Source organism: Falco biarmicus, chromosome 1 (assembly GCF_023638135.1).
Source record: "Falco biarmicus isolate bFalBia1 chromosome 1, bFalBia1.pri, whole genome shotgun sequence".
Classification (NCBI taxonomy): Eukaryota; Metazoa; Chordata; class Aves; order Falconiformes; family Falconidae; genus Falco; species Falco biarmicus.
In genome coordinates, this window is record NC_079288.1 from 89,142,701 (window position 1) to 89,151,115 (window position 8,415).

Consider the following 8,415-nt stretch of genomic DNA (forward strand, 5'->3'; position numbering starts at 1 on the left):
TGGCATGGGGGCTGCTGGGGGGGCGCAGAGCTGGGGCCGAGGGGCCATGGGGCTCGGGCAGAGGCAGGGGGCAGCAACTAGGGGGGCAGCAGCCAGAGGAGCAGCACAGGCCAGGCAGGAGGGACCTGTCGGGGATGCTGCAGGGCTGTGGCTGTGCCACAGAGTGAAACTTTTGCTCATGCCTGCGGGCAGGGCATCGCCCAGCCGGCTAGCCGCTGCTAAGTCCGGGTGTGCACAAGCATCCAGCTGAAATAAAAAGCCCTGGGTTGGGATGGTCCTGGAGGTGCTGCTGGTTTCTGTGCTTGTGAGAGCAGAAGTTTCAGGCTGAGCTGTTACTTGACTAGAAGGAAATGTTTTGGGTCAGATTCAGCATCTCCAGGAGATTTTAACATTCACATATGTAGAAGCAAAGTAAGCTTTCAAGTGAAAAATCAATTTCAAATGCACAAATCTGACTTTTAAATTTAAGAAATGCTGGACTGAAGTGTTTTAAGCATTTTGAGTCACTGATCCCAGACGCTTCATTAGTTCAAGAGCGAGACAGGGTTTTCTGCAGTCCCAGATGAGAAAAGCGACTTAAATTATTCCTGCGACACAATGAGCAATAAAGTACAATGTAATGTGATATGACGTGGCAATGCTCGTGCTGCACTGCCCAGGGAGCTGCGCCTGCAGCCATGCTCTTCCCCGCTGCTGCCAGCCCACACTGTGCCAGCACAATGAGCCACCAGTGGCCGGAGACCCAAGGCCAGGTGAAGGACAGCCTGGGGACTGCAGGTTACCTGCGGCATCACTCCCACCCCAGCTGCTGCTGCAGCCCACCCTAGTGGGTCCTGAAAAGGCCAGACCCTAAGCCCAGCTCAGACTAAACCTGAGGGTTTGCTTTTCACCACCCCTGGCAGTGTCCAAGGCCAGGTTGGACAGGGCTTGGAGCAACCTGGTCTGGTGGAAAGTGTCCCTGCCTGTGGCAGGGGCTGGAACTGGATGGGCTTTAAGGTCCCTTCCAACCCAAACCCTTCCATGATTCTAATGATTTTCCTGAATGCAGCGCCTCTGTGCCCCCCTCTCCTTGAAGGACCAAAGACCCCAGACCTGAAGCTGTGACAGCCCCATCCTGATTCTAGGTGATGCTCCATCCTGACCAACAACACGTGTGGCACAGGCAGAGACCGGCTTGGTGGCACTGTCCTGCAGGCAGCCGGCTGCTCTGAGGGCATCCTGGCCCAGCCATGCTCCCAGGGATACGCTGGTTCCTGCCAGCCCCAGGCTGCCCAGCAGCATTTGAGGAGCTTCTAAATACCCCAGGGGATCCCATGCTGTGCACAGCGGGGCTTGGGAGCTTTCTGCCCTGATGTCTGGGGTCAGCTGTGGCTTTGCTGTGTACCCATGGGCAGGACCTGGCTCCTCCAAGCTCAGGGAGGCTGGATGGGACCCGGGGGGTGCTGGCTGTGTGCATAGGAAATGCATCCACACTTCCACCCTTCCCCAGCTCTGGCATGACGGGGTCCCCCCAACTAGCCCAGAGACCCCCCATGCTGCGGGGTCTGTGCATGCATGTGCACACAGGGCTGGGGACAGGGAGAGGACCCCCCCACCCCCCAGCACCCCTTTGTGGCAGCTGAGGGCAGGTTGTGGAGCTCCTCTGCGGAGGCAGAGCTGCCTTTCAAGACCCCGGGAATGCTCCTGGGGGCTGTCAGCTCCCCAGGGAGGACAGCAGACTGTGCCAACGCTGCTGCAGCCTCCCATGGTGGGCAGCCAAGGTCCGGTTCCACTCTCACCTCACCTCCCTCTTCCCAACCACCCAGGCATCCCCCAGGCCCTGAGGGATGCTCGAGCCTGATGAGATGAGGTGAGGTGAGAACAGGTGGATGTTTGAGCATCCCCCAGGACAGTGCAAAGCCATGGAGGTGCCCAGCCACCCTCATCTCACCCCAGCCAGGATCTTGGGGTTGCTTTTACCTTCGTGGGCACGGGGCCAGGCTGGCTCCATGTTTTTTGCTAGCAGCTCCGCAAAAGACACCGAGACCAGCACTGGGCAGAGCCAGCCATGAGGACAAAGGATCAAACTCTCGGTCCCCAGCTCCTCCAGCCACAGTCAGCCATTCCCACAGGCTGGGGCTGCTTTCTCACACCCCAGGGATGCCTGGCACCCCTGGCATGAACAAAATGACCCCCTCGCTCCCATCTGCAGTGATGCTGGGATGGGCTGAAGGCATTTTCCTGGTGGCAGAGCCGGGGGTGTTTGCTGCTGTGAACTGAAGCCTCGTCTGCCCCTGGCACAGCAGGGGGGACTGCTGTGCTAATGCGCCTGCAGCCCCCGTGTCCCAGGCTAAAAGCTTTCTGTGGACGAGGAGCCCTGCTCACTGTCAGCGCCGGAGTCGCTGCACTCCTGAAGGGCTGTAACGCGGCGGGGGACAGACAGTGCTGGGACACAGGGCTGGGGAGGGGGCAGCGAGCAGGCAGCAGCTGGGAAGGGTGAGAAATGATGGAGGGAGCATCTGCTCTGCTGCTGCCCTCCTCTTCTGGAGCAGGGAGCAATCCCTGATGGATGGAGCCACAGCTCTCCCTCCTTACAAGCCCCTGCACACCTCATCCTACATTACACCCCTGTTTAAGAAGAAAAACACATTTGGCTCTTTGTCTTAGCGTTAGCCATCACTTTTCAGGAGCCATCCCACAACAAGCCAGCCCTCCCACTGCACGCCAGGGAGCAAACTGGACTCACCTTCCCCAGGGCTGTGGCAGCGTCCCTCCCTCCCGTCCCCTCACTGCCCACCTGGACCCCCAAGAGCCACTTGAGCTTTGCGGGGTGAGCCCCTTGGCACCAGAGATCCTACTGCTGGTGGTGCTGGCGGCTGAGGGATGGAGTGGTGCCTGCCCAGAGAGCGTCGTGGGGTGAGAAATGGCTTTCCCATTCATGAGAGGCTTTATGAAGAACAGCAGCAGCAGCTTTGGATGGAAATACTCTTATTTGGGGTTTCTCTTCAGTTTTCTGGCAGGGAAAGAACAGTTTCTGCCAAAACTGCTAGCAGTAAAACATCGGCTTGAAAATCCGAAAGTGTGAAGGGGGAGCTAAGAGAAAGCAGCTTCACGGGAAATTTTTAAGGCATCCTCCCACGACATGGTTTTCCCATGAAGTGTGCCCTCACCCTGATAACACCCATCCCCAGAGAAGCCAGGGCCGACCCAGGACACCCCAGGGTGACACTGCCTGGGGGACAGGGAAGCCTCATCCAGGCACCTTCCCTCCCCCCAAAGCCCCCTCCAACCCCAGCACCTGAAGCAGAACCGGTGGGGCCAGGCTCGGCTGCTGTGGGGGTATGAGACACTTCCAACCCACTCCCAGCCATCCCTCCCACTGCGCACGGGGTGGGATGCTGAGCCCAAAGCAAAGGACGTGTTTAAAAGTGCTCAGGGACGGCTGCTGTCAAGACAATGTCCCCGACACGGCTCTTGCCTGCATCGCATTACTAACGGCGGCCGAGATTGCAGGGAAGAGGCTAAAGATCCTTCCTACGCTGCTCAGCTCCCTGGCTGCAGTCACTTTGCTACATCGTTTTGCATTTTGCTCATCCTTTTTGCATCGCTCACGGTTATCAGGATCTGAAACATCAGTCTTGGAGCTGTAGCTGGAGGCTCACAGGAGCCCCCTCCTTCACACCACGCTACCGTCTCTACTAAGCAGGGAAGGATCATGGGGTCCCCGGGACATGGGAGGCTGGAAAGATCCATTTTCCTTTCAAATCCTCCATTTCCCTTCCTGGGGAATGGCTGGGGCCAGCCAGTGGCTGAGGATGCTGGTGGGAAGCAGCTCTGCAGGGGCTTCTCCCCCCTGCCTGGGTCCCAGGCATCTGGGTGTAAGATCCTGGGGGAATTCAGAGCAGCCCAAATCCCTCTGGCCTCACCCAGCAGCGCTGCCAAAAGGGAGCCCTGAGTGCGCGCTGCCCTCAGGCTGCCCCGGCTGTACCCATGCAGAGGGTGGGAGAGGCAGGTGACCACCCACAGCAGCACCCATGGGTGCTCCAGGGAGAGGCCAGGGCTGGGTGGATCAGCGGTGGTGGGGTGATGCTGTGGCAGGGTCATGCTGCAGCAGGGCTCTGTGCAGGTCTTGGATACAAGAAGGGAGAAATGGTTCCTCTAAGCACACAACTGTGTGATGGGATTTTTCTGGGTTTAAGCCCCCAGAGCCCCAAGGGGTGGCAAAAATCCCAGGGAAACGGCAGCCCCCCTTTCTGGCAGCCATCCTGGCTCCTTCATCCCCATGTGTCTGAGGCCATTGGCCATGGAGGAAGGACGATCTCAGGTGGGGGTCCCTGGGGATCCAGCACAGAGGCCAGCGGATGGGCAGCATAAACACCACCCATGATGGCTTTACCAGCAAATTAAGGCCACCTTGATGGGCACTGTCACTAGAAAGTGATGGAGGCAGAGACAAGGGTGCATCTGGGCACTGGGACGAACATAGCAGTCCTGATCCCCCTGGCTGGGATGATGCAGAGGTCTCCCCATCCCCATGCCCCCTGTTTGGGCCCTCTTGCCAGGTTTATTTTCCTTTCCTGGAGAACTCCAGCTGACCCAGTTCAGGAAATATTCGCTGAGTGGTGGCGGGAGCCTTGGCGCCCACAGCAACACTCACGTCCTCCCCTCGTTAGCGGCTAATGCACCATCCTGGCTGGCTAATGCTTTCCAGATGCCCAGCCGGCGAGGGTTCAGGGTCGGGACAGGCAGCGTGCGGGTGTAACGCACCACCACATGTAAAATGGCAGCCCCACATCAGCTGGCCCCAGCACTGTCCCCCTGTGCATCCTCATCCTCCTCCATGGCAGTAGAGACCCCTGGGCTGGGACAAGGGGCCCCACTGAGCATTTGTCCTCTGCTGTGCCAGCGGCTGGAGCCGGGCAGGGGAAGGGGAGAGGCTGGGAAGGAAGATGGCGTGGCCTCAGGCCCGGGGAGATGAAAGGTCCAGTGAGACCGGCGAAGGTGCTGTGCGCTGCTGCAGTTTCCTGGGGAAGTCAGGGGCTGGGGCGTGTGCACACATGTGTGCGGATGTGCATGCATGTGCATGAGCAGGGCATGTTTGGCAGGAAAGGGTGGTTGCACAGGTCTGCACATGGCTGTGGTTCACTCTGTGTGTGTGCAAATGTGTGTGCAAGAGCATGTGTGTGTGTGCAAGAGCACATATGTGTGTGTGGGGCTGCCCCTCTCCCAGCATCAGCCCTGTGCTGGGGGGCCAGGTGGATCATGGCTGGGGGATTCATGGCTGGGGGAAGTCACAGCCAGGGAGTGATGGCCAGACCAGGTGGGTCACGGCTGGAGGGTCGCAGATGAACCAGATGGATCATGGCTTTGGGGTCATGGCTGGACCAGGTGGATCACAGCCAGGAGGGGTCATGGCCAGGGGGGTACCAGCTGGATGAGGCTGGCTGCTCACCTAGCAAAATGCTGAACCCACAGGCCAGCTTGTCCCCATGAGCACCCCAAGCTCCGCTCAGCACCCATACAGCCTGCAGGGTGTGTGTGCACTTGGGGGGCAGCACAGGCAGCTTTGCGGGGCTCAGCACCCTTTGCCCAGAACAGCCCCCCCCCAACACCTGCAGCATGGGAACTGTGGGGAAACTGAGGCACGGGCGGTTTGCAGACAGCCTGGCCCAAGCCACGTGCGAAACAACTGCAGCTGGCCCCCGCGCTCTGGTGCTTTCCATTGCCCCATGGCTTCCATGGGAAGCCTGAGAGGGGACTGCCAACCCAAAAAGCCACCCCAGCGCAGCACTGGGCCACCTCGGCACAGCAGTTGAGCATGGTGGGATGGGGCACAGGGGGACACTGGCCAGGGCAGGTGCTCAGGGGGACCCAGCAGATGCCAAGGGGGTGGCAGCTCTTCAAGGAGCAGCGGGGACGGGTGGGATGGCTGACAATGGGAACATTCATAAACTGGCCGGTCCCCCCCCCCCGCCTGCCTGCTGGCTGCTGTGCCCTTGGCCTTGGCCAGAGCCCTTCCCACCAGCTGCAGGGGCTATGCTATGAGAAGGAAGCGAGCTGGCCCTTCCCAGGCTGGGCGTGCTCCCTCCCTGCTCCTGGTGTGCCGGCGCAGTGAGAGAGGGGGGCTGCAGGCGCCAGCACCCCCTTGCCCATGAGAACCCCTTGGCATCAAGGTTGTGAAGACCTTGGTCTGGTTGTGGCACCTTCCTTCGGACTCGTTTGCGCCGGCCATGCCACCTGCCTTTCCATCCCTCATAGTCACACCTGGTGATGGCAGGTGATGATGATGATGATAGTGATGAAGATTGCCCGTCCTGGCACAGGAAGGACCAGCTCCCTGCTTTGCTCTCCCCAGGAGATGCTGCCTGCCTTTGGAGGAACAAACTGGGCAGAAAGGGACAGGCTGCCCATGCCTGGCCAGTGGCTGCGGGGGAGACAGCACCGATGCCGGCCCCGGGAGCAGCACGGGGTGCCAGCATGGGAGACACCAGCCCGGCCTGGCCCCGGGTTTGTTTTGCCCCCTGGCAGAACCCAGGCTTGGTGTGCCGGCCAGGCTCTGGTGCTCACTTCCCAGCTCCGGTTCTTTGCTCTCCTCCCGGGTTTCCTGCCTCACCGAGGCATTTCCATGGGCCTTGCCTCAATTACCGGAAAGCGCTACCTCATCCCTTGACGAGGTGCCAGGGAAGAAAACACAGGCGTAGCCCCCTCCACCCCTCTCTTCCCCTCCTCCTCCCCTCCCTCCAGAAGTTTCCCCTGCTCTGGGGCAGCTATGCAGGGGATGGCTCTGGGGGGACACCGAGACCTCCCCGCTCCTGCCACCCAGCCTGTCACCTTGACTCCAGTGCAGCCCCAGTGCAGCGCCAGTACAGCCATGGTGCAGCCCCAGTACAGTCCCGGTGCAGCCTCAGTACATCCCTGGTGGAGCCCCAGTACAGCCCCAGTGCAGCCCCCGTGCAGCCCCAGTATGACTGGGCACCTGTGCTGCCCTGCATGCCCTGGAAAGTGGCTTTTTCTGTCCAGCTGGCACAGGAAGCAGGATGCAGCATGTGCATGCATGTACATGCACATGCATGTGCGTGTGCATGCATTACATGCCCATGAACATATGTGTGCATGCACAACCTGCTCAGGAGCCCATGGCCACTAGTCCCAATGCTGCCCTTTGCCAGGCTCCTGCCCCATCTGCCTGCAGGAGCAGTCACCCGCCTCCTAGCCCAGCACGCACCCAGGCACTGTCTTGGCTCTTCCCAGTTCACAAACTGGGATTGGTGACTCAGGCACTGCTACAGCAAGAGGAGGAGGGCAGCAAAATGGGCAGATAAATGTGCATGTGCGGGCAGGAGGGATGCACAGGTTTGGCAGTCGGGAGATGGATAGATGTGTGTGCCGGGGTGGATGGACAGGCGACCAGTGTGGCACGGGCACCCCAGTCCTCTTCCAGGTCTATAGGAGTCCGCTGACACCCTCCCAGGGGATGGCGGTGGGAGGCAAGCGTGGAGCATGGCCCTCAGGCTGCGCTCACCCCGCAGTGCCCATCACAGGGGTGTCTGGGCTGCCCAGCCCAGGGAGAAGAGCAAAGGCAGCTTTGCCTCCACTGCAGGGACCCAAGCCCTAGGAGGGACCTGAGCTCTGCGCAGAGAGCCAAGTTCCTCGCTGCTGCTTCAGCATTCACACTCCTGCCCTCTTCGGTGCTTGGGCAGCCCCACAGCAGGGCCGGTGCTGGCACAGGATGGTGCTGCCGCAGTGGTGCCCCCGCCAACCATCTGGCATATCCTGCTCCAGGCCACCATGTCCCCAGCCGATGCCCACTCCCAGCTGCCAGACTTTCCATGCCCATCCTTCCATCACATCCAGCTCTGCCCAAGGCCCTGCCCCCCCACCTGGGACCCCCGCAGCTTCATGCCCCCGGGGGCTGTCCCAGCAGCAGTACTAAGGCTTCCCTGGTGCCACTCCAGCAGCACTGAGCCTCCGATTCCCACCACAGGGTAGGACCTGCCAGATAATCCCTTTGGGATCCAATTTACACGTACCATGTTAATTTTATAGACCTTGATTTGATACACCTTTGCAAGTTTTAAATAAGACCACCCCTCCAGGGTGACCACCCCCCCCCCCCCCAGGTCAGGGGCTTCTTGAGCTTGATGCATGATCCCAGTGATCTGAATAATCTTCATGATCTCAACAATCCCAGTGATCCCAAGGATCTCAATGATCTCCATGGTCCCAATAACCCAAATGATCCCAATGATGTCAACGATCCCAACGACCTCAGTGATCTCAATGATCTGCCTGCGCTTCTGAATCCTCCACGGATGGTTTCTCCTTGGCACAGAGACCTTTGGAAGCCACAGGACAGAGCCCTCGCCTGCCCTCTGCTCTCGGGACACCCTGGCACTGCTTCCCTGGCACAGCCCAAGTCAGGAGCCCCGTCTGGAG